Source organism: Schistocerca serialis, chromosome 7 (genome assembly GCF_023864345.2).
Source record: "Schistocerca serialis cubense isolate TAMUIC-IGC-003099 chromosome 7, iqSchSeri2.2, whole genome shotgun sequence".
Classification (NCBI taxonomy): Eukaryota; Metazoa; Arthropoda; class Insecta; order Orthoptera; family Acrididae; genus Schistocerca; species Schistocerca serialis.
The window spans coordinates 86,246,167-86,266,980 of NC_064644.1; positions in this window are offsets into that span (position 1 = coordinate 86,246,167).

Consider the following 20,814-nt stretch of genomic DNA (forward strand, 5'->3'; position numbering starts at 1 on the left):
AATAAATTATTATGAAGTCCAAATGAGCACCATTGCCTCGAAACTCGCCGTAACTAAACCAATGTTATGAAATTAATAGTCGGCAATCATTCTGACTGGTTTGAGGTGTATACGTGAGACCAGGATGTATCGAGTGGAACGCAGGGAACACCCGCTGAATAGCAGGTAGCGTACTAGTCACGAGTCAGGCACCTGCCGCTGGCAGTTTCGCCCGTGCCTGGGTGTGTGTGGGTGGGGGGGGGGGGGGGTGGGGGGTGGAGAGAGAATTTTATGGTTGTGGCAGAAGGGGAGAGAGAGGAGCTGTAGGGAGAGGCAGTGCGAGAACTAGGAGGGCAGAGAGGTGGAGAGAGACAGCAGCGTCAGCGTTTGTGTGGGTGTTGTGTGTGGCTGCAGACGAGAATGCGGAGAGAGAGGATCGATAGAGTGCCCGCGCTGCCGAGGGGCGCCAGCCCGCGGTGTCGACGTCGGTATCTGCATCGCCAGCGGGACCGAGACCGCAACCTCACTCATTCATCGCTGCCTCTCTAATCTTTAATGGCACACAAGAGAACCTTTCCGGTATTAATTTCCGAGAGAATCTATACTACTTAATGTTTAATAAATGAAAGCACCATGCTCATACACTATTGGCCATTAAAATTGCTACACCAAGGAGAAATGCAGATGATAAACGGGTATTCATTGGACAAGTATATTATACTAGAACTGACATGTGATTACATTTTCACGCAATTTGGGTGCACAGATCCTGAGAAATCAGTACCCAGAACAACCACCTCTGGCCGTAATAACGGCCTTGATACGCCTGGGCATTGAGTAAGAGCTCCGATGGCGTGTACAGGTACAGCTGCCCATGCAGATTCAACACGATACCACACTTCATCAAGAGTAGTGACTGGCGTATTGTGACGAGCCAGTTGCTCGGCCACCATTGACCAGACGTTTGCAGTTGGTGAGAGATCTGGAGAATGTGCTCTCCAGGGCAGCAGTCGAACATTTTCTGTATCCAAAAAGGCCCGTACAGGACCTGCAATATGCGGTCGTTCGTTATCCTGCGGAAATGTAGGGTTTCGCAGGGACCTAATGAAGGATAGAGCCAAGGGTCGTCACACATCTGAAAAGTAACGTTCATTGTCCAAAGCGCCGTCAATGCGAACGAGAGTGACGAGACGTGTAACCAGTGGCACCCCATACCATCACACCGAGTCATACGCCAGTATGGCGATGACGAATACACGCTTCCAATGTGCGTTCAGGAGCGATGTCGCCAAACACGGATGCGACCATCATGATGCTGTAAACAGAACCTGGATCCATCCCAAAAAATGACGTTTTGCCATTCGTGCACCCAGGTTCGTCGTTGAGTACACCATCGCAGACGCTTCTGCCTGTGATGCAGGGTCAAGGGTAACCGCAGCCATGGTCTCCGAGATGATAGTCCATGGTGCTGCAAACGTCGTCGAACTGTTCGTGCAGATGGTTGTTGTCTTGCAAACGTCCCCATCTGTTGACTCAGGGATCGATACGTGGCTCACGATCCGTTACAGCCATGCGGATAAGATGCCTGTCTTCTCGACTGCTAGTGATACGAGGCCGTTGGGATCCAGCGCGGCATTCCGTATTACCCTCCTGAACCCACCGATTCCATATTCTGCTAACAGTCATTGGATCTCGACCAACGCGAGCAGCAATGTTGCGACACGATAAACCGCAGTCGCGATAGGCTACAATCCGACCTTTATCAAAGTCGGAAACGTGATGGTACGCATTTCTCCTCCTTACACGAGGCATCACAACAACGTTTCACCAGGCAACGCCGGTCAACTGCTGTTTGTGTGTGAGAAATCGGTTGGAAAGTTTCCTCATGTCAGGACGTTGTAGGTGTCGCCACCGGCGCCAACCTTGTGTGAATGCTCTGAAAAGTTAATCATTTGCATATCATAGCATCTTCTTCCTGTCGGTTAAATTTCGCGTCTGCAGCACGTCATCTTCGTGGTGTAGCAATTTTAATGGCCAGTAGTGTAAATCCTAAGAAGACCTTGGTATATCTCGATTTGTCCCCTAAACTTAACTTTTTTTTAAATTTTGTTCTCTATGTGCAAAGTGACTATAACTTACATTATGCTATACATTCACCATTGTTATGATCATTTCAAAAGACGACTGTTTGGTGCCACGCCGGCTTAGTTTGAGTGTGGCTCTGAGCACTATGGGACTTAACATCTATGGTCATCAGTCCCCTAGAACTTAGAACTACTTAAACCTAACTAACCTAAGGACAGCACACAACACCCAGCCATCACGAGGCAGAGAAAATCCCTGACCCCGCCGGGAATCGAACCCGGGAACCCGGGCGTGGGAAGCGAGAACGCTACCGCACGACCACGAGATGCGGGCTTAGTTTGAGTGTGTATCACATCTACAAAAAGCTGAACCCCGCCGTAACAGGCCATGAAGGCCCAAAGGTACCGACCGGCTGCCGTGTCATCGTCAGCCCACAGGCGTCACTGGTTGCGGATATGGAGGGGCACGTGGTCAGCACACCGCTCTCCCGGCCTCATGTCAGTTAATGAGACCGGAGCCGCCACTTGTCTCACAAGGGCTGAGTGCACCTCGCGTGCAGCCCGCTTGCCAACAGCGCTCGGCAGACCGGATGGTCACCCATCCAAATGCTAGCCCCGCCCGACAGCGCTTAACTTCGGTGATCTGACTGGAACCGATGTTACCATTGCGGCAAAGCCGTTGGTGCAGCCCATCTACACACACAAAAAATATAATATATAGCAAACATTCAACTTTAGGGTATGATAAATCTAGAGACATTGCGCAGGGTGTCCCTGAAGTCTCTACCATTCGTCCCCAGCATTTTCATGCCAACGTTAATATCCTTTGATAAGAGAAAGGATGAACTACTGAGTTCTGGTTTTGTCCGCCTTGACACAATTACAAGGAAATTTTAAATGATTTAAGCGACTTTATAAATTCACTACAGCTGCTTTAACTGACTTATTGTTGCAAAGCTCAGCGCTTATACAGAAAAATTCAAAAGTTGTGTGTTATTTCACCCGCACTTCAGACTTCTGCAACGAGAGAACAGCAGTGAGCAATTAGACAAGATGTCGACAGGCGCCGAGAAAGCATATGCACAGACTTACTAAATGTTCCCACATTGATGCTGCAGTTTGTAGGGCAACACTGTGCTTGCACTTAGTAGATTATGTCACATATTTGGTAAAACGTTGCACGCTCAGTGACTTAACATATGGACATCGCAACATCTTTGTATCCTGTTAAAAACAAGTGTGGAAATGGGATGGCTAGTTCAGGTTACATTGGAGATTACAGTTATTGTAGTCCAAGATGGTTGAAGGAAAAGTAAGATAACATTGTGGAAAGGAAGACAGATGAAATGGTACCATACGAAGATAAATTAAAGACTGAAAAAAAGCGTAGAAGACAGACGCAGACGATGTGTCAGTAAATATTAAACAAAAACTCAGAGTGAAAAACTTACTGTGAGATAAAATAATCGCATTATCTACTACTGCGTAAGTTTAATGCAACTATCTTGATCGATAACTTGCCACCATTTTCCCTCCTACTTGTCAGTAACGAACCGCAGATTCTTGAACAAACAGCTGTAGCTTCTGTCTTTTAAAGTAGACCTAATACAGAAAGCTAGGAAGCTTCGTTCATTTAAGGCAGCCTGAATTACTCAGTAGGAATTGTGAACTAAGCATCCTTTTATTTGGTTCTCCAGTTTCCTTTTATTGTCTTCAAATCATTGAACCAGAATTCATATTCGTCCCTGAAAATCGCAGCTTCATTTCGGGAACACTTGACTCACTTCTCCTTTACGGTTTTGCAGAGACTTGGGAGAATATTGTGCTTGAAACGTATTCACAGCAGCGTGCCGTAACAGAGTAACGAGACTTCAGAACGAAATTCAGCAAAGACCCAGCAACTGCCAACGCCATTCGCAATGGTATGCGCAGTTTAAAGTTTCAGGATGCCTCTGCGAAGGGAAATCACCGGTTCGGCCAGCAGTGATTGAAGAAACGGTTGACCGCGTGTGGACGACTTTCACAAGTAGCCCACAGAAGTCGAGTAACAAAGCAAGCAGAGAGCTGAACATATCACAACTGGCCGTTTGGGAGATCTTAAGCAAACGACTGCAGCTCACGCCTTACCACCTGCAATTGCTACAAGCTCTGACTCCCGACGGCAAAGTCGGACGCTTTGAATTTTCGGCACAATCGCTGCAGCTTATGGAAGAGAACTCATATTCAGTTATTTGACATCAATTTTTTGTGAATGCCCCAGTGGATAGGCACATTGTTCGAATATGAGGGATGGAAAATACCTACTCTATCCTGTACCACACTCGAGGTTCACCAAAAGTTAATGTCTTCCGTGAAGTTTCGCGTTTTAAAGTTAACGGCCCCTTTTTTTCTGTGAAAAGACCATTATAGGACATATCTATCTGGACATGCTGGAAAATTGGCTGGTGCCACAACTGGAGATCGACAGTTTGGACTTCATCTACCGACATGATGGCTCTCTACCCCACATCCATCACGATGTTCGCGAATTCTTAAACAGGAAACTGACAAACTGATGGACCGGTTGTGGTGCGGTTGATGTTCAGCAATTCATGTCACGGCCGCCACGCTCACTCGAGCTAATCCCGTGTCATATTTTTGAGAGGGATTATGTGAAAGGTTCAGCCTTTAAGCCTCCTATACTAACAAAGCTATTAGAACAGCATTGCGCCAAACGTGGGAACACGTTGTTTATCGACTTGACCTCTGCACGATCAGTAGGAGCAACATATGGAGTACTTGAAATATGGCCAAAAAATTTTTTTTTGTTTTTCTATATGAGTGCAAAGTCCTGCGACAACATGTCAAATAATGTACCTGCAGCAAAACTGTGAAATCACTTCAGTCATTTATAAAAACCTGGTATTGAAGTACAGATTATATCACGCATAGTTTTTTAAAGATTATTAACTACTTTTGTAAACATCATTAATTTGTTGCTAGTTTATTGTCATTAATGTCTTAAATGATTCTTCATATGCACTTCAGAACCTATAAGAATTTTCCACCTAATATACACTTCAAATATGAGGCCGTACGGAATGCGTTAAATTCATTACATTGCAGCTTGATAACAAATTTACTTGGAGGGAGCTTTCTACATAACTACTGATGTGCCTGAGGAAATCAGTATTTCTAACGCTAATGTTGCATAAACTTAGATGACATAAAAATATGCAACCTGTCTCGTTTTGCTCACATTCATTCTGTAATGCATATTGTGTTTTTAGTTTTGCTTACTTTCATTCTGTAACATCGTATAGTGTTTTTGGATAACTCACAAGTCAAGAGAGTCTTACAACTAGTAATATACATCAGTGTGGTCTGACTTAAAACGAGGAACTGTAAGAATTACCGATTCTTACTGCACTCTCTCACCAAAACAAAAAGATATTGCCCACATTGCTAAGGAACTAATTAGTTGTCTACATCTACACCTACGTACAACTCTACGAGCCACCGTTCGGCGAGTGGCAGAGAGCACCCAATACCACTACTGATCATTTCGTGTCCTGTTCCACTCGCAAATATTGCGAGGGAAAAACGACCGTCTATGTGCCCCTTTACGATACCTAATTTCTCGTATCTTACATGTGTCGTCCTTACGCGAAATACACGTTGGCGGCAGTAGAATCGTTCAGCAATCACCTTCAAATGCCTCGTTTCTAAATTTTCTCAATAGTGTTCCTCGAGAAGAAATTCGCCTTCCTTCCAAGGATTCCCCGAAGTAACACTGCGTGTTGTTCGTACATACCACTAACAAATCGAACAGTCCGCTTCTGAATTACTTCGATGTCTTCCTTAAATCGGACCTGACACAAATCCCAAACACTAAAGCAGTACTCAAGAACAGGTCGCAGTAGCGTCCTATATGCTGTCTTTTTTGCAGATGAACTACACTTTCCTAAAACTCTCCCAGTTAACCGAAGTCGACTACTCATCTTTCCTACTACCGTCATTACATGCTCCTACCGATCCATATCGCTTTGCTGCTTTACGCCCAGATATTTAATCGACGTGACTGTCGAGCAGCACGCTACGCTACCAATGCTGTTCAAAAATGGTTCAAATGGCTCTGAGCACTATGGGACTTAACTTCTGAGGTCATCAGTTCCCTAGAACTTAGAACTACTTAAACCTAACGAACCTAAGGACATCACACACATCCATGCCCGAGGCAGGATTCGAACCTGCGACCGTAGCGGTCGCGCGGTTCCAGACTGTAGCGCCTAGAACCGCTCGGCCACTTCGACCGGCTACCAATGCTGTAATCGGACATTATGGGTTTGCTGTTCCCACTCATCTCCACTAACTTAAATTTTCTTTCAATTAGAGCTAGCTGCCACACCAACTAGAAATTGTCGTGGCCTATTAGTTCACTCTGTTTTTCGGCGTCCAGTTTGGCCCTTACTCTGTGAAAGTTTCGTCGGTATCATCATGATGTCATTGGAATCTCCTTTTGCCCCTTTTTCGTGTTTGTGAATAGTATGTGTGTTCATAAGAACTCTTATTTAAAACACGATAGTTTTCCTTTCTTTTTCTATTTACCCGACATATTTCAACAGCTATGTGTCATCTTCAGCGGCCATCGTTTTATTTCCGTAAAATACTACACAAGACGTTGTGCCGATTTTAAATGTAGATCTGAAAACCATTACATGTGTATTTTCGTGCTGTTATTGTTCACTTGCAAATATTTTAAATATTGAACAAGCCATACTGCTTTTATACATTTCATGGCTGGACTGTTTATCCGGCAAAGTAGTTGGAAAAAGTTTGTTGCTACGTTCAAAGAGAAATTTTTGTACCTTTTCCCGAGTGTGACAGTACAGTACATAACGCACTGACGACTTTAGTGTGGTGGACACCACTGATATGTTTCTTTTTGAGATGTAATTGTATACAATGCTTTTCGCACAATATATATTTCACTTTCACTTTGTATCACAAGTCTTCGTAAACGAAAACGAGATTTAGCAAGACTTCATCGTCTCATTCTTGGATAAACTTCATTTCCCTGTATCTGCTCACTTGTTCATCGCGTCGTTTTTCACTACTATCAATCAGCTCAACTGCAGCAGCCGAGCAATTTACTGCAGACGTGTGGTTACGCTTCGGTTGTGCTGTAATCTAGTCTGATGCATATTATGAAATCTTCAGTAGCAATGGGTATCAGTAATTTCATTTATTCTTAGAAATGTTTACATAAAGCCATATTTTCTAAAATTTATTATTTCATGCTTCACTGTTTCTATTTTACGTACTTACGGCAATTTTGAAGCTTTAACATGAAAATCTATAGATTTAATTTTTACTAAGTTTTGTTAAGTGTGTATTAGATTAAATTAGATTTACTTTCACTCCAGTTGATCTGTAGTCCTCCTGGATGTGGAACATGTCAGAAAAACAATAATACCTATCAAAAGTTTTCAACGGAAACAATTAAGCTAATGTACCTTCCACATTTTTTAATGAACACTATATGAAAGAATCATTTTACAAACACACATTCACTAAGATCGCATTAATGCACTGAATTTAAATTTTTTTTATTTATTTATAGGGTAATAAACATGTAATAGAACTACTACAATACTTATTTACAATGAACACATTACTGCACTGAAATGGTGCAGAATTATATATATTTCGGTTGAACATACAGAAAACAGAACAGAGAAAAGATGGTCGGAAGAATGCAAGAGAGAATACAGTGAACATATGAAGAGAACTTGGGAAGAACGAAGAAATCACAACTACTCAAGTTCAATCGCTCTCTCAAAAGGGAATAATTGAAAATAATAATAATAATAATAATAATAAATCAGTTGATTCTACTGGAATCATCAATGGAGTAGTAGGACTTGACCACCAATATCTTCTTTAGGCTTTTCTTAAACTGAATTTCATTGTTTGTTGAGCTTTTTATGGCTGCTGGCAAGCTATTGAAAATGTGTGTTCCTGAATAACGCACACCTTTTTGTACAAGAGTAAGTGACTTTAAATCCTTGTGAAGATTATTCTTATTTCTAGTACTGATTCCATGAACTGAGCTATTGGTTTCAAAAAGTGATATATTTTTAATAACAAATTTCATTAAGGGATAAATATATTGGGAAGCAGTAGTTAGTATCCCTAGTTCCCTAAATAGGCTTCTGCAGGATGTTCTTGAGTTCACACTACATATAATTCTTATTGCACGTTATTGCGTGCATAAAACTTTAGCTTAGCTTGATGAATTACCCCAAAAAATAATCCCATATGACATTATGGATTGAAAGTAAGCATAGCATGCCAGCTTTTTAATTTTTTATTACCTATGTCTGACAAAATTCGCATTGCAAATAGATATTTATTAAGGCACTTCAGCAGTTCTGTGGTGTGCTCCTTCCAGTTGAATTTATTATCAAGCTGTAATCCCAAGAATTTAACTCTGTCCACTTCTTCTATCTACTTGTCATTGTATGTTAGGCATATACTTGTGGGGGACCCCTTACAAGTTCTGAACTGCATGTAGTGTGTTTGTTCGAAGTTTAGTGACAAAGAATTGGCAAAGAACCAGTGATTAATGTGCACAAATATTTTATTAGCTGACCTTTCTAAGACTACACTTGATTTTCTATTTATTGCAGTGTTTGTATCATTGCCAAACAAAACAAACTTGGCATCTGATAATGTCACTGATGAAAGATTTTTGATATACACAAGAAAAAGTAAGGGCCCTAAGATGGAACCTTGGTTGACCCCACATGTAATTAGTTCCCAGTTGGATGATGCCTGATAATTTAATACATGTCTGTTTCCCAATGACACCCTTTGTTTCCTGCCAGAGATATAAGATTTGAACCATTTTGCAGCATTTCCTGTTACACCATAATATTCTAATTTACTTAAAATGATATTGTGATTTACATGGTCAAATGCCATTGACAGATGACAAAATATTCCAGTTGCGTGCAATTTTTTGTCTAATAAATTAAGTACATTTTCACTGTAAGTGTACATAGCCTTCTCAATATCACAACCCTTTAGAAATCCGAACTGTGACTTTGACAGTATGTTATTTGAGATAACATGGTTATAAAGCCGACTGTACAGTACCTTTTCTAAAATTTTTGAGAATGCTGGCAAAAGTGAAATTGTATGGAAATTTGATGCTGTTTCTTTATCTCCCTTCTTAAACAGTGAATTAACTTCATCATATTTCAACCATTCAGGAAATATTCCGCTGATAAACGACTGCTTACACAGATAGCTTAATATGTTACTTAACTCAGAATCACATTCTTTAACTATCTTTGTTGGTATTTCATCATACCCACTAGGTATTTTTGATTTCAAAGATTTTATGATGAACATTACTTCTGCTGGGGTAGTGAGGGTCAAATTCATATTACGGAAGTTACTTGAAATGTCTGGTCTGAGGTATTCCATAACAGCATCTACAGGACCTGACAACCCCATCTTTTCAGTAGCTGTTGTAAAATGTTTGTTAAAAAGTTCTGCAACACTATACACATCTGTCACTAATGTATCATTTACTCTTAATGCTATATGTCCCTCTTCATGTCTGGTTCTACCAGTCACCTCCTTCACTATATCCCATATTGTCTTTATTTTGTTATCTGATATGACTATCTTTTCTTTGTAATATATTTGCTTTGATGTCAATATTACAGTCTTTAATATTTTGCAGTATTTCTAGTAATGTGCTATAGCATCAACATCAGAACTGTTTCGGATTGACAGATATAGTTTTCTTTTTGTTTTACAAGATACCCGTATTCCTTGAGTAATCCATGGCTTCTTTGTAGACTTTTCTCTAACCTTGGTTAGTTCTGGGGAAATAAAGTGTTCAAATAATGTATCAATTCATCGAAACAATATCTTTTACAACTATGCATATCACTTGAACCCCTTTGCCTCAAATGTAATATCTCCATACGGTAGCCATTTACAATAGAACATACATTCACAATGGCTTATAAGCAACAGGTGATTGGTAATATTCCAGGTGAGGGGTGTGAGTCGACAACTCGAGATGGGTGTGCTATGACAAAAGATCACTGTAGGATGGACAATACTGAACCATGAATGACGAGGCTAATGCAATTCGTAATATATGGCGTTATATCACTAGTATTATACATAGAAATTGGCATACAATAGCTTTGTTTTTGCGTTGAAATTTTGGAAGGCGCCAGATGCAGTAATATTTGTTGGCACAGTTGCATGTATATGTACCATATTTTCCATAATAAGTTCGTATTTTTGTAAGCGTTAGGAGAGTTTTGTTGCTTTTCGTAATAAATATTCAGCACGTGATATGCAAAGTGGCCGCTGGTACGATTCCATAATCCAAGCATTGCTTGATACGGTATGCATTGGTCATAAAATGCGCTATGATGTATGTATTAATGTTATTTATGGTTATTCCCTTTCAAAGTGCAAGGCAGATGTTGTGTTATCACTAGTGCGGGTATTTTGCGTGCAGTCGCGCTCGCTTGATACATCAATTCAAAAGTATATGATCATTTAAACTGCAGGCGTCGTCATGAAACATTTTATTTGCCACTGGTTCTTTTGTAACATAAGCCACGCGAAATGATGACCAGGTGACATTAATGTACAAATAAAGGCTTTGCTTTGAATGCGGCCTTTGCACCAAGTGCAGTGATTGTGTCAGATGATATTTAGTATGGTGCTGTGTATTGTGTATTTCTCGCATAACTTGCGGTTTATTACCAAATATTACATAAATAATATAAATAAAATGATGCAACTTTTTTATGTCTTTCATCCTATTTTACTTTATTTTTTCCGACAGTATGTGAATAACACATAAAAAAAGGAAATTTTAGATTTCAGTTGAATTTTCTTTTGCTGGAAAATTAGAAAGAGGGGTCTGTTTTCCTTGGTAAAAACTTTCTAACGACAAGATTGCATAAATATTTCTTTATTTACAAACAACCGGTTTCGACAGACTTTACTGTCTTGTTTTCCTCTTCAAAAATTTATGTTATGAATGTGTTCATCTTGAGTTGGACGTCATGCTAAGCTGTCATAGATAAAATGTAGCACACAATATAAAGGTTTGTTATACATAAAACATTTAAAATCAAGAAGCGCCTTGTGCACATGACCATGTCAGTATACATAAAGCTCACAGATGATTGTTACATCACAAAAAACACAGTACACAATATAATACACAATAGCATTTCTATTAACGTTGGCTGTACATGTTCTGAACATTCAAGATCAACCTCAGACGGCATATAAGGTACAAGAGTTGTATACCGTGTTTTTTACGTCGTAACAATCATCTGTGAGCGTTGCGTACGTGGACATAGCCATGTTCACAAGGCGCTTCTTGATTTTAAATATTTTATTTATGACAAACCTTTATACTACGTGCTACATTTTATCCACATAACATCTTGGTGTGAGGTCCAACTCAAAATGAACACATTTTATAACATAAATTTTTGAATACCTGAAGATGACAGCAGAGTCTGTCGAAACCGATTGTTTGTAAATAAAGAAATATTTATGTGATTTTATGTGATATTGGTTTTAGAATGTTTATAACATTTAGATTTTAGCATTGAATTCCTGCATGGAATTCAACAATTTTGATATTGCGTTATTTCAAGGTATCAATCGATAATATTTTACCCAGTAACGATAACATAGTGTTGTATAAGGGAGGGCACGCTAGTCGTCGCCTCCTGGCTTTGTGTGCTTAATTCAGATGCTGGGCTATTTTTTAAAAACGTGTTAAGATTTATTACAGTGTAAAACTGGTATTTCCTGTGTTATGAAAATGTCATCAATAAATGACAGTGAGTGTAGCAGCACCATAGCAAACTATTAGGCAGCAATATGGTCATGTGCATATGCATGAGGGCGACACCCAACAAGGTGTCCCGTTGACCACTAAATATTATATTTGTCAGTCTGATTGTGTCGATTAGGGGAAACAGGAGACACATAGGCAGCTAGTGTATTTGTTACTCACAGCTTGACTTCCTGGTATGAATTAGATCCCGCATTTTGGTACCATATTGTGTAGCTAGTTACGGTTAATAACAAGGTATCTCTGTAATAATATAAGCACTTGTATTATGGCATGCTTACTGTGTGTAAATATTTTTCTATGATATGTACTTTGTAATTTTACGAGTGTGGTTTGAGAATGGGCGAGTCAGCCCGACACTGGTGACCACTGAAGCAACAGATTGTATATTTATGCAGCTGAGACTGACAAAATAAAAATTTATGAAGTTTTCGTCAGTATTACACAGTCATGGACCTACCAATCCGAAGCAGAATGCCTAGAATCAATAAGTCAATTGTAATCTTTTGTCTTCTTCTTGTTAGCACTTGGCGCGAAGTTGATGTGTAATGGAGTCAAGTCATGTTTTGTGATGCTGTAGAAAGGAGACAAGTTTAGTTGGAATTAGTGGCTCATGGGAGGGAATTAACGCTAAACATGGCCAACCTGATATTTGAAAACACGAAAGACAGAAATGTAGACGTTTTATTTCATTTCGTAGTCAGTGATTCATTCAAAGATTCGATATCAATATACATACTTTGCACGAACAGCTATGGCCATAGTCGTATTCCTGACAAGAAGACAACGAGACCAACTGCTGAGTAAAACGTTATGCAGGGTGACAATTAATTGACCTACAGTAAATAAAATCGTCGTAACTTCTCAACGGTTTGCGTTAGGACGTTCAAACTGCACGGTTATCCGCGGGCCATAATGGGAATTCGTATGGGCTTAGCGAAAAAGCCCCCTTTCATTTGGATACGTTCGTCAACAAGCAAAATTGTCGCATTTGGGGGACTGAGAGTCCGCATTTCGCGATCGAGAAGTCTCTTTGCCCTTAACTGGTGCCTGTGTGGTGTGTAATGTCCAGTCACGGAATAATCGATGCGATATTCCTTGATGGAACGGTGACTACCGAACGGTGTGTGAAGGTTTTGGAAGATGATTTAATCCCCATTATCCAAAGTGACCCTGATTTCGATAAGATGTGGTTCATGGTTCCTGCAAGACGGAGCTCGATCCCTTGGAAGCAGCAGAGTGTTTGATGTCGTGGAGGAGTGCATTGGGAGCCGTATTCTAGCTCTGGGGTACCCAGAGGCCACAGGCATGGGCCTCGATTGGCTGCCCTGCGACATATGCGACTCCTTTTTGTGGGGCTATATTAAAGACGAGGTTTACAGCATTGCTGAGATGAAAACAGGCATTCAGGAGGTCGTCGACAGCATCGATGTTCCGACACTTCAGCTGGTCGTGTAGAATTTCGCTATTCGCCTGCGCTACATCATCGCCAATCGTGGCAGGCATTTCGAACATTTCATAACCTAAATCCGAATATCGGTAGTGACGTTTACATGTTGAATAAAGTGTGTGTAGGCCGTAGTTTGTAACTAATTTACGCTTTTTTTCATATAGTTCAATAATTGGCACCCTGCATTAGTAAAGTGAACATGCGCTTCTGTCATATTTTCTTGCGAATAATGACAAAAGACCGTTCAGAGGAAAAGTCATTGTATAGACGTTATTGGAGAGGCGTGTTACACCATGGAAGGCAAAACAGGCCCAAATTCTGTAAATCCTGAGGGAGAACAGGTGATTTACTTCACTGTTGTCCGTCCACCCGCTGCTACAATCACGGCCTGTTCGAGCATATTTTTCAACACAAGCGACCTATCATTTGTCGCCCTCCCCCTGCTTCACACACTAGTTGACTCATATCATAAACACAATTATCCCCCTCTGTATCCTGTTCGAGAATATTTTTGAACACAAGCGACCTATCATTTGTCGCCCTCCCCCTGCTTCACACACTAGTTGACTCATATCATAAACATAATTATCCCCCTCTGTATCTGAAAGACAGCGTTCATAGTGTTCGCACGGGAGATATGAGTTACATTATTAGTGATAGCAGCAATTTAAACTGCACCAAGCTGTGAGCCACACGGGAATAATTATTTATTTAACTATCAACATTGTTAGAAGAAAGTGGCCTAAACTGGACTCCCCTCCCCCTGTACAGACGCCATGCTATCCTGTCTCTGCGTTCTCCCGATTTCTGGTGGGACCAAGAATAAATAGTAGTTTGGGCTTCTAATATGGTGTGCACAAGACCCCCCACTCCATTTTTACTTATCAGTTCGCCATTACATGCTTTGTCAATGGAAAAAGTTTTGACATTGCGGTACATTTTTCACTGTTGTTGGTAAACCTCTCTCCCCTTCTGCCTAACCATTCTATGTTGGCAATCTGTCCTCCCGGATTATAAGACTCGTCTTACTCACGAGAAAACACTCTAGTCTCACACACTCGAATCGAACATACGGAATCGAAACGCAGCGTTAGGAGATGGGATAGAGGATTATGATAACAAAACATAGATGCAATGATTGGAAGAAAAACTATATATGCAGGGAGTTAGAGGCACCGAAAGCCCAGAAGCAACACAACTGATACAAACTTAAGAAATAGTTCTGATGGATCCCTGTCACTAGTGCTGGCGAAAAGTCAGAAAAAATTAGTAAACAGACGTTGTGCAAAGTTACCGAGACGAAAGTCAAGAAGCAATATGTCAACAAGTGGCCACGATAGCCTCAACACTTACGAATATTATCCCTGTTTAAATTATTGGTTTCCCTTGCTAAAACGTGTCGGAAATTCTTATTACCAGCCAAATGATGGTTCAAAGGGACGTTAAACCATAATTTTTTTTCCTTCTAAATGTTGGTAGGTACCGCACAAAACAGTACTTTTGAGTATATTTGTACCAGTGGACCAACAACTTTTTCCGTAATATCTAATATTTGAAAAGGTACGTCAGTTTTTGGCTGCCCGATTTCTAGTTCCCTGTCCCGTCTAGTTTCCAAATCATCAGTCCTTAAATTCTGATTCTCTGCGAATTCGATCAACATTTCTCATGGTACACCTTGGACACCGTGGCACGTGAAAAGCAATAAATCTGCAGGAATTTTGCACGTATTTACTATCTTGGATGGAACTTGACTCAAACATCACACCTATATGTGTCGAAACAATACATAAAACCATGAGTTCAGCAAGCCAAGACGCTGTTTTGTGAGGCAGAAGATAAGGGCCAACGGTTTTATTAGATTCTCAGGGTTTCGTCAAAACAGATAACTCTTACAAAGGGTCATCTACATTTGATATTACAGCCCCTCCCGTCGGAGGTTCGTGTGCTCCCTCGGGCATGGGTGTGTGTGTTGTTCTCAGCATAAGTTAGTGTTAGTTTAAGTAGTGTGTACGTCTAGGGACCGATGACCTCAGCAGTTTGGTCCCGTAGGAATTCACACACATTTGAACATTTGAGCAGTTGATATTCAATACTGGGCTGTCTGAGACAGGAAAACTGACAATAAAGTGCAACTTCAGTAGGACAATGCTCCAAGAAACAAAGCAGCAAACAAAGGAGAGGGCGTGATCAGTCGGGATTCAGTATGGTTTTTCATCTACGTTATCCTACCGATTTATCTCCATGTTATTTTCTTTTTTGTCTTTTGTAACTCAGAAATTTGGTTTGATGCAACGAAGTTTCCATGACGCATGTAAGTGGTAGACCTCAAAACGGAATATTTTGTAGAACTAACAAAAACAACTTTTTCGATAATGCTGAAAATTTAAATATCACTGTGTGAAATTGTAGTCGTTGCACCAACTCCTGGAAAGCCTTCTAAAAATCCTAAAAACCGTAGTAAAATGTTACGATAACAGCAAGCGAACTGTCTCAATGACGAATAAAGAGATAAGTGTTTATATAAGTAAATGTGCTCTCAATGATGAAATATTATTTTGGAACGAGAAAACTCTATATCTTTACGTGTTTTGAACATAAAAATATTAATAATAAATATATTTATGTGTATCAAATACTAAGACTAACAAAGATTATATCATGTCCAGGAATTTCTATATAATTGAGGGCAAAGGCTTGGATGAATAAAATGATTACTTTCGTCTCAGCTCTCGAAGCTATTTGTACGAGGTTGCTTGTGGAGGAACGATTTTGTTAATTGCACCTAAGTTTTCTTCACAATATATGCACAAAAAGTATTTGTCTTTTTAATCTCATTTCATACCTCTCCCTCCATGTGAATATAATTAAGTTGAAGTAACTAATTATCGCTAGAATTCAAGTATTATGTTGGCCATCTGCCATTCTTTTGTTGTAATGACGCATTGGCAGCCATTACGTGAAATATAATTTAACCACATGATTTTATGGCTTCACCTACAAGATAACAAGAAAAAATACTTTAAAGATTTTGCTATCAGGAAAAGGAAATATTTTTTTGCAGAAAACTTTTCATTAAATATGTGCGAACCCCCCAAAGATAATAAATAATAAGATGAGCCTCAGGTTGGTTGTGCGTAAATCGCTGATTGGTAAATATCTTGTTATCGCTGCCGGAAATATTATTAAAATCATAATTAGCTGTATAAAACTTAGCGTTAACAAAGAATTTACGTAACATTGAGAATAACAGTGCAGCTACGTAGGTGATAATATCGTGCCTGTCTCTGCAACAATTTTAATTTATCGGGCATTCATTACTACAGTTTTAAACAAACCACGCTTATTTCTGAGCTAGCCGTGTGTGTTGACAACATAAGTAAATTGCTGCAACCTGATCTAGTACCTTTAATCAGAATTAGTTGCCTACATATGAACATTGAAGATCGTTAGCGTATGCTTTTAGCCGCTACAACGAGTGTGCGAGATATACGCGACATCACGACTTATTAGTATTTTCATCCATGATTCCAAGCGTAATGAACCGATACCTTGTATGCTGAGAAAAATGAGAGGAAGACGGTATATCGTCGAACTAAAATGCGACTCTTTGGAAGAAAGGCGCCGAACACCTTACGAAACCCGTATTCTAGGATCACTCTGCAACCCGTAGCATATCTTGGACAGTGATCACGAGATTAACATGCGAGAGCTTAGAATTCCTACATTGGCATTATTCACATTGTCCTTCAATATAACCGGCGCGGTAGCTGAGAAGAGTAGCAGAATCGACTAAAATCGGAAATCTGTGTACAACTTTCGACCGATATTCAGTTGTTTTCGTTCGCTACCGACCTTTGTCGAGCGTACACTATCCGATCAAAGTGTCCGGACTGCACGATGTATTAATGGAACTGGCCAATAGACGACACGAGAAGCAGTCCCGTCAGTATAAATGGAGGCAAGGAGTGTCGTGTTCTCAGCAGAGAAGCAGTAAAAGAAGAATGGGTCGATTAGGACAGCTCAGTGACTTAGAACTTGGAGGAGGCATTAGGTGTCACCTGATTAACCAGTGTATCAGTGATATTTCAACCTTTCAAAGTTTTACAACCTGCGACATGGTCGCGAATAGATCAGTGACCCGAAAATGTAGAATAAATTTCTTTTATTTCACATCTATGGTCACAAACTTGTAGGGTCGCAGACTACTGGGTTCGGTCAGCAATGACCATCTTCAGATCTTTTTATAAAAACATGTCCACTATATTAGGACATGTTTTTATAAAACAGATCTGAAGATGGTCATTCCTGATCGAAACCGGTAGTCTGAGAACCTACAAATTTCTGACCATAGACGTGAAATAAAAGAAACTTATTCTTTCTAAAGTTTCCCGAGCTGGCTGTTGGTGATCTCATTGCTAAGCGGAAGGTGTAAACACAGCTAGATTGGGATCAGGAAGATCTCAGGTACCAACGAACAGGGGCCCTCGAGAATTGCGTAGGATTGCTGTAAAAAAGTGCACGCAGTCAGAGGAAGGAATCGTCCACGAGTGTTACAAGCAGCAATGCGAGGACAATGACTGCGCGTGTGGGGCTAAAAAGAATGGGATGCAATAGTCGATCAGCAACTGGTAAGTCACAGTGACTACTAAGCGAAAGAGCGACGCCACCGGATACTGGAAGATTGGAAACGAGTGATTTACAGTGGTGAATCACGCCGTATTCTGTGGCAATTAGATGGAAGGATTTGGATTTGGCGAATGCCTAGAGAACGTGCCTACACTACTGGCCATTAAAATTGCTACACCACGAAGATGACGTGCTACAGACGCGAAATATAACCGACAGGAAGAAGATGCTGTGATATGCAAATGATTAGCTTTTCAGAGCATTCACACAAGGTTGGCGCCGGTGGCGACACCTACAACGTGCTGACGTGAGGAAAGTTTCCAACCGATTTCTCATACTCAAACAGCAGTTGACCGGCGTTGCCTGGTGAAACGTTGCTGTGATGCTTGTGTAAGGAGGAGAAATGAGTACCATCACGTTTCCGACTTTGATAAAGGTCGGATTGCAGCCTATCGCGATTGCGGTTTGTCGTATCGCGACATTGCTGCTCGCGTTGGTCGAGATCCAATGACTGTTAGCAGAATATGGAATCGGTGGGTTCAAAGGGTAATACGGAACGCCGTGCTCGATCCCAACGGCCTCGTATCACTAGCAGTCGAGATGACAGGCATCTTATCCGCATGGCGGTAACGGATCGTGCAGCCACGTCTCGATTCCTGAGTCAGCAGATGGGGACGTTTGCAAGACAACAACCATCTGCAGGAAAAGTTCGACGACGTTTGCAGCAGCATGGACTATCAGCTCGGAGACCATGACTGCGGTTACCCTTGACGCTGCATCACAGACAGGAGCGCCTGCGACATCGCGGTGAACGCACATTGGAAGCATGTATTCGTCATTGCCGTACTGGCGTATCACCCGGCGTGACGGTATGGGGTGCCATTGGTTACACGTCTCAGTCACCTCTTCCTTGCATTGACGGCGCTTTGAACAGTGGACGTTACATTTCAGATGTGTTACGATACGTGGCTCTACCCTTCATTCGATCCCTGCGAAACCCTACATTTCAGCAGGATAATGCACGACCGCATGTTCAAGGTCCTGTACGGGCCTTTCTGGATACAGAAAATGTTCGACTGCTGCCCTGGCCAGCACATTCTCTAGATCTCTCACCAATTGAAAACGTCTGGTCAATGGTGGCCGAGCAACTGGCTCGTCACAATACGCCAGTCACTATTGATGAACTGTGGTATGGTGTTGAAGCTCCATGGGCAGCTGTACCTGCATATGCCATCCAAGCTCTGACTCAATGCCCAGGCGTACCAAGGCCGTTATGCGGCCAGAGGTGTTTGTTCTGGGTACTGATTTCTCAGGATCTATGCACCCAAATTGCGTGAAAATGTAATCACATGTCTGTTCTACTGAAATATATTTGTCTAATGAATATCCGTTTATCATCTGCATTTCTTTTTAGTGTAGCAATTTTAATGGCCAGTAGTGTACCATGGCGTATAGTGTCAACAGTGAGCTACTGAGGAGATGATGTTATGGTAAGGGGTTTTTTCGTTACTGAGGCGTAGTTCCCATACTGCGCTTAAGAAAACGCAAAATGCGAAAGAATGTGGACACATTTTACAACATTGTGCACTGCGTACAGTAGAGGAACAGTACAGAGACGATGACTGTTTTAGTATGACAATGTATCGTGTCATAAAGCAGCATCTGTGAGGCAGTGATTTGCGGACGGTATCACTCCCGAAATGGACAGGCCTGTTCAGATTCCCAATCTAAGCCCAATGGAGCACTTTTGGCATGACTGAGAACGTGAACTTCGCTCCACATCGCAACGTCCAACGTTACTACATTCTCTGATTTCGGCTGTTGGGGAACAATAGGCTGCCATTCCCCCACAGACATTCAGACACCTGATGGAAAGTGTTCCCAGCAGAGTTCAGGTCCTCGTAAATGCGGAGGGTGAATACATCCCACGTCCAGTAATAGATGTCCAGATGCTGTAAATGCTTAAACAAATAATTGTTAGTGGGTTAGAGTCTTGAAGCGTACGTGGTTTAAGTGACTCGTAAATTTTAAAGAAATTATTTCTACATGAACCATTTACACTATTATCATCAGCAGTCTGTAAACTAAACCCTGAATAACAAAATTTTCAATATTTCATCACAAATACCTTTGGAAAAACCTTAGATATTGGGAAAGGACTTTCACAAGTATGACTGCAAGTAAACAGTGAATGGAAGTAAATAGTATGAGACATTCTAAAACGTAAGCAAATATTATTTTCAACACATGCTTATGTCCTTTCTTTCAAACGTAGAAATTATACAGCCGACCGGTTGCAAATAACTGTTTGGTACAACTGACCTAGGTTCCTACATCTACTAAGGGTGTCTTCATCACAATGAAATTTTGAGAAATCTTGAAATTACATTGCGAGAAAGCAATGGTCAGAATTTAGAGCAGCTATGCTCAAGTAAAAAAAAAAAATGCGTTCTAGCCTTGTCACATATGCCTAGCTAGGAACAACATCTGACTGATCATTTGACATCTGACTAACATTGTAAATAGCAATAACTACAGTGTTTTCTGAATCGTATTACGTCAGTCACATCGCATTACGTTTATTTCTAGCGTGAGTCAGATGTAGTTCCTAGCCAGGCATAAGTGACAAGTCTGGAACTTATTTTATTTTATTTTTGATTTGAGCATATCTGCTCTAAATTCTGACCATTACTTTCTCGAAATGTATTTTTACAGTTTCTCCAATTTTCATTCTGATAAAGTCACCCTTAATAGGTGTCGAAACCTCGGTCAGTTCT